Source organism: Molothrus aeneus, chromosome 7, assembly GCF_037042795.1.
Source record: "Molothrus aeneus isolate 106 chromosome 7, BPBGC_Maene_1.0, whole genome shotgun sequence".
Taxonomy (NCBI): Eukaryota; Metazoa; Chordata; class Aves; order Passeriformes; family Icteridae; genus Molothrus; species Molothrus aeneus.
The window spans coordinates 2,078,312-2,085,449 of NC_089652.1; positions in this window are offsets into that span (position 1 = coordinate 2,078,312).

Sequence of the window (7,138 nt, forward strand, 5' to 3'; positions counted from 1 at the left end):
GTGCCCAGAGAAGTTCCATCCCTGGAAGTGTCCAAGGCCAGGTTGGACAGGGTTTGGAGCCACCTGGGACCACTGGAAGGTGTGGGATGGGACCTCCAAGATCCTTCCAACCAAAGCCATTCTGGGATTCAAAGACGACAATGATCAAGCCAAGCCCACCAGGGATGTGATGGGAAGGGTAAAGGATGTCCTGGGTGCAGCAGGCCTGGGAGGTTCATACCTGCTGCCTCATCCAGACATCTTCCCTGAGCCTACACATGCAAATCCACAGATGTTGTGCAGGAATGCTCTTCCTGTGCCTCTGAGGGGTGCAGCTGTTTCCCTGATCGTTTCATTCCCAGTGTTTGGGCTGCCATGCACACATTCCCTCACGGCAGTCTGGTGTCCCCAGGTCCTGTGTCCACAGCCACACCTTTGTCCAGGAGACTTCATGCTGTGGCTCCTGACATCCCAACAAACAGGGCTTGTTGCCCCTGAGAAAACAGGCAGCCCACTCATTATTTCTGGAACAACAGCTCAAACCCAATCACGCTCATTTTATTAATTTTTATGGTTTCTTCTTTTAAATTCAAACAGCCTCGAGTTTTGAGGACTTGTTTGTTTGGCTTGGGGCCCTTCCACCTAATTGTTTTTGAAAGAAATAAGGGGCCTTTCCTGCTTTTTCCTTCCCAGATCTCACTAGGAATGTCAAGCCCGGTTTCCCCTGGATTTGTTGAGGGTCCCAGAAGTGGAACTCGAGCTTTTGGGGGTCCAGTTGAGCCTTTAACAAAACTATCTTTTCTCCTCAAAGTTTATTCAGGTGCTCAGTCAAACAGGTGTTGGTAAAGACAAAGAAAAAAGCAGAAGTTTTAATCAGTCTAAGAAAAATAATTTCCTCTCTCAGCTGAGCAGCTTTGGCTCTCCCTTCTGATGTTGTGAGTATAGTTATTCAGTAATTATTATTTTTTTTTCTTCCTTAAATGGAAAATTTCAAGCTTTCAGCATCAAATTAAACACCAAAGTGAAACCAAATCAGCTGGTAGCCAAGAAATTTGATCAGAAGGCACCAGCCCATTGCTGCAGCAGAAACCTAAGCTGCAACACATGGAGGTGAAGGACTCAGGGTGCCTGGTTTTCCAAAATAAATCCTATTTTCCTAGGAATTCTGGCACATTTCACAAAATGTTGCTCTATTTAGAAAACTAACCTTTTTTACCCCTCCGTACCTGTCAGGTTTTCCTTTATCTCCTTGGAGAGGAGCTCACCAGTCACCCAGGGCATTGTCCCTTCCCTCTTCCAGGCCACTTAAATCCAGGAAAGCAATGCCCAGAGGGCCCAAACCCTGAGGCAGAAGGTGGAGCTCCCTGGTTTAAGCAGATGAATATTCAGGGAGGAATATTCATTTCATATTCAGCCTGATTGCCAAACCAGAACTCTTCTTTCTGGTTCAGGGAGCCCAGGTCTCATCTCAATAATCCCACAGGGAATAGAAACGCTCCAAAGGCAGGACTTCTCACTGCTGGGAAAGAAGAAATTACAGGGGAATTGCAGTGCTGTGGGATGAGACAGGAGGGCAGAGGTTGCCTGTTTTTATCCAGGCAAATGAGGGCTCCAGGCCTTGCAAACTATGAGCAGCTCTCTCAGGTACCTTCACCAAAGCCAAGGTGAAGTTCAGAGCCAACCAAAGAACCTGCAAAGGACTGGTTTTAACCAACTCTATCATCTACTCCAGGAAAATTCAGTTTTTCCAGCTTGAGAAAGCCCAACAAATCTTCCCTTGTTTTGTCCTGGCGTTCAAAATTGTGACTGCTCCAAATAGTGGCAATTCCCAAAATCCCAGTGGGCTCCAGCAGGGAAAATGGCTCCCAGCCCTCCAGCTTCCTGGGAGCAGTTTTCCCTTTGCAGGCAGAGTTACCAGGTCGGGTTCATTGTTTTGGCTTCCCTCTCCCCAACATCTGACCTGCCAGGTGCTCAAATTCCAGAGCCAACAGTTCCATTCCATCCCCAGGAGTTAAAACTTTGCTTTGGGAGAGGTTCTCCCCTGCACCCATGAGGAAAACCAGTTATTGCAACAGCAGCTTAATTACTCCAGGGCTTTCCTTTGTTTTTCCCAGTGCCTTGTTTCTATCTTTTCACCTCACAATGCTGTTAACTACAAGGCTGGTTCACCTCTAGGATTCTGGTTAATCTTCAAAAATATTGGAATGCAGGAATACAAACAACGGGCTCGGAGCAACCAGGTGTAGTGGAAGGTGCAACACCCCCTTGAAGGTGGTGTTGCAATCCAAAAAACCATTAAGAGAAGCTGACCCTTCCAGCCATTCCTGAATGCAGTTGGAACACCCAGGCTGGCTTTGGATTCACCTTTATATTAGTGGGAAGCCCTTCTTTCCCAATTTAACAAGGCCGGAAATGGGTGAGGAAAAGGTGAGGAGAATGAAATATTTCCTGTGCTTTGATTTTCCAGTCCATGAAACAATATTTTCATTTTTCCTAGCCCAGGTTTTTAAGCTACAGTTGCTACTGCAGCAGCCACAATTAATATTCCACCTTCCAAAAAGAGGGAAAAAAAGTTTCTTGCCCGTGGATTCCCAGGGAGATGTTCCACTCAAATCTGCAATTAGCGGTGGCCTCAGGCAAATGACCCAAAATAGAAATGTTATTTTTGGACTGGCGATAGCCACCACGTTTTACTCCCCAGAACACCCTTTCTCTCTGCTGTGTGCTGTCATTAAAAATAGAATCCACAAGAGCCAGGGCACTGACTTTGGGATTCTTTCCTGCAGCAGGACACGATCTGCCATCCATCCCAGTGCTGCCATCCATCCCAGTGCTGCCATCGTGGGGAATTACACAGATTTCTCATCTTGCCAGAAATCCCTGATCAGATCTGACGCACTGCACCCCATATTTGAAGCAGAACTAGGTCTGGCCCAAATTCTCCTCATCCTACTGACAGTGGTGCAGGTGGTAATGAGTCCCCAACAGCCTCGTGCTTGAGATCCCAACCCAAAACCTGCAGAAGACACTGAAGGTTTCCCTTCTTATTCCGGAGGGGGAGAAATTCAGGCCTGATTTTAATATATCCATAACTTTAAACGCCTGTCTGTGTCCTACAGGAGTTAAAAGGGCTCAGAAGCACCTCTCCTCTCCAAGACATGCTCCAGTGGGGCAGCCACAGCTTCTCTGGGCCTCACCACCTTCACAGGGAAGGATTTCTCCCCAATATCCCATCCAAACCTACCCATGGCAGTGGAAGCCATTCCCTGTGTCCTGTCCTCTCAATCCCTTGTCCCCAGTCCCTCTCCAGCTCTCCTGGAGCCCCTTTAGGCCCTGGAAGGGGTTCTAAGGTCTCCCTGGAGCCTTCTCTTTTCCAGGATGACCCTTGAAATTCACATCTTGCTTGGTTAAAGCTTGGATGGAGCTGCCACCTTCATAAAGGAGATGGACAAAGGGCCTGTGGGCATTTCCTGGGAGCAAGAGACATCCACTGGGAAAATCTCCAAGCCCTCCCCTTGCCTTTCTTTTCCTGCAGCCTCCTGCAAAGAGAAAGCAAGCTCCGTATTTCCAGGCTCCTCAAGCACCAAGCTGAGGGATCCAGGTGGATCTGCCGGTCCCTCTGCTCCGGGGCTTTGGAGAGGGGAGGAAGCAGAGGGGAAGAGCGGGCACATCAGCTGGTAACAGTTCAGAAACAGATGTACATTCCTGCACAGAGCTCCGGCCGGAGCGGATCCAATTTCTTTGGAAGCGTGCTCCGCCCCGAGCGTCTCATCCCTAAAGCCCCGCTGCCCGCACCTCCCGCCCCTTATCTGTTTTGCTTTTGATTATGAACTTGTCACCGCCGGGGGAGGGCTCTGGGGGACACAGGGCAGGAGAGAACAAAGCCAGGTACCACAAGGAGCAGGGACAGTCCCGGCTGGCGCTGCCAAGGCAGCACGGGAAGGTGCCCACCCCGGCTGGCTCCACCAGCACTGAGCAATTATCCCCTTAAAATAGGAGGGGGAACAGCGAATCAGCTTAATCAGGTCTGGCTGCAGTGGAGGTGGTTCGGTGCTGGGTGAAATTTGGGAGCGGGATGTTTCTGGAAGGAGAAGGGATGCTCTCTTCTCGCCTCTGTAGCAGGAGGGAGCGAGGAGGAAGAAGGCAAAATGCACAACAGCGTCTGGTTTTACTCCAGTTTGCTCCAAAAATTGGCGTCCCTGGCAGCTCCCCCAGCACAGGGGAGCTGGAGGATGTACTGATCGGATATTACCAGCCTGGATGTACTGAAAGGATATTACCTGCACTGTCAGGGCATCCAATCTTTTCCTGCTCCCCACGACAAGCAGAAGGAGGGGTGACAGGAGGCTAAAATCCAAACCTTCTCCTCTTCAACACAGAGAGGCCAGAGGGTGATTTTCTGGCCAAACCTTGCCCAGGGGACATCTGGACCACAGGCTTCCTATGGAGAACAAGCACTGACCCCAAATCCCAATCCACACTCATTACTGCCCGCTAGCACAAAGATCTGTGAGCCGGTAAAGGCAGGGGAACAACATAATAGTGAGTGTCACATTCAAACAGGGCATTACAATTCCACTAAAATTACTTTTTATGTTGCATTTTTTATTCCCGAGCCTCTCTCCCACCTTGCCGTGGCGGGAGGAAGGATGGATCCAGCCCAGCCCGCTTCACCAGCGGCTCCTTCGTGCTGCTTCCCCCACAAACCTCCCCGAACTTCCCTTTCCTGCAGGAAAGCTGGGTCACATTTCAGCCGGGGCTGGTCCCGCACCTTTGGTCTGCTCCAGGGCAGATATTTGCGGGATTGTCACCGCGGGACTTAGTGCTGGCACCAAGCACTGCAGCAGTGGAGGGTCCAGACACACACACACACACACAGCAGCTCCGGAGTGATGCTCGCTGGAGCCGGGCTCAGAGACTCCATAATTACCCTACAGCCAAATCCCACCATAAATTTCCCCTAATGAAGCCTGCCTGATACTAAAAGGCTTTGCACGTTTAGAGGTTACGCACAGCAGCAATTCCCTCAGGGAGAAATCCTGCCTCGATCCTGCAAACACTCCTTCGGTCTCGTTTGCTGAAGCGAGGCGGGTTTTTATTTAATTTATTTACTTAATATTAGCTGCTTAACCCAGAGGAGCACGGGGCTGCTCTGCTGCTGCCGCTGTGCAGCCTGGAGAGGCACATCCCAGAGTGCCAGGAGCAATGGCTGGACCAGAATCATGCCACGTGGCCACAGCTTTTTCCCAGCACGGCTCCAGTGAAATGCCCAGGAGCTGTGGCCGTGCTTGTATGGGATCATCCCAAACACCCCATGCCAGCTGAGAACTGGGCATGTTGAGACCCATCCACACAGTCCAGCCCCAGAACCTCTCTGTCACTTGTAGGATCAAATCCCACCCCATGGAGACACCTCACGCACTGGGAGAACAAGTCCTGCTTTTGGTGGTCATGGCAGAGCCATAAAAAGATGGAAAATAAATGTTGGCAGGGCAGGGGGAGAGGAGAGGCACAACCAGCAGCTCCACTCGCCCTCCTCACCAGCTGGGATCATCTTCCCGTGCTCCTGGTGCTCTCAAACACAGCCCAAAACATCCCTGCTCCCTCCTTGTGGGCACCTGCAGCCCTTTTGGGCAGGGCACCCGGGGAGCTCAGCCCTGCATCCCCCCATCCTCCCATGCTCCATGAATCCCTGCAAACCCCATCCTCCCTTGCTCCATGAATCCCTGCATCCCCCCATCCTCCCATGCTCCATGAATCCCTGCATCTCATCCTTCCATGCTCCATGAATCCCTGCATCCCCTCATCCTCCTGTGCTCCATGAATCCCTGCATCCCATCCTCCCGTGCTCCATGAATCCCTGCATTCCCATCCCCCCATGCTCCATGAATCCCTGCAAACCCCATCCTCCTGTGCTCCATGAATCCCTGCATCCCATCCTTTTGTGCTCCATGAATCTCTGCATCCCATCCTCCCATGCTCCATGAATCCCTGCATCCCATCTTCCCGTGCTCCATGAATCCCTGCATCCCCTCATCCTCCTGTGCTTCATGAATCCTGCATCTCCCCTGCCCTCCTGTGCTCCATGAATCCCTGCAAACCCACAGCACCTCACCCCCAAAACACGGTGCCATGAGCTGGGAACCTGTTTGCTGGGAAAACCAGGAATGGTGTCCCTCCAGCCTTTGGTGATGGCTTCCCTCAATACTTGGGAAGGATCCCAGGCACTCAGGAGGCTCCTAAATAACCCCAGCAGAAACCAAATGCTCCTCACAAGGGGCAGCATCAGCTTTGAGGTCCATGGTAGGCGCCATCCCAGCCCACTTGCACTCATGGAGCTCCAGGTTTTGGAGACCCCAAACCCTTCTGGAAGGCAGATTTGGGGTGTGAGTGGGAGCAGCACCCGGCCCTGCCCAGCCCACCGGGGCCTTAAATCAGATTAAAAATCTATTTGCAGAACGGCCTGGCTTTCCGACTTCTGTGCTGCACCTGAAAACCTTTCCTTTGGAAAGCAAACACAGGCTCTCCCCGGGGGCTGCCTGGGGAAGGCTTTCCACTATAAACATTACCTACCAGCAGTGCAGCCAGCCCCAGGCAAGCCAAAAATTCCTTCTCCTACCAAGGAACACTTTCCAATCAAACCAGACATTATTTTTTCCGTTAATGAGTGTTGATACCTACTGGAAAACTTTGTAAAGAAATCCACTCTAAACTAAATCTTCTGATACAACATCAACATTTTACAAGTTTCTTTTGTCTTATTTCTTTTTTATCATTATTATTGTTCTATTTTATTTCCCTGCTCCGTACTGAAAACATGATCTTTGCCGCTCAGGAATGCATCTGTTCCTGCAATTTGGGCTGTGACTGAAGTCAGAGGTCCAAATCTGATTTTTCTCTGCCTTAGCTCCACAGAAGCAAGCAGAGTTTTCCCACATTTCCCCCCACGGTGTGATGGAGAGGAAAAAAGAGACCTGTTGTCTTCTGTTGGATCGATCAAAAATCCTGCTATGACAGTTTTTGTGCGCTGGGATACCACAAATTCAGCAGCAGGATATTCTGGAGGAGGAAAAAAATGTCCTCCTACCTACCTTGGCTGCTGATTCCCTAAAATGTACTGCTTAGCATTTAATGGAAGGGGGGGAAAGTTGGGAGCAAA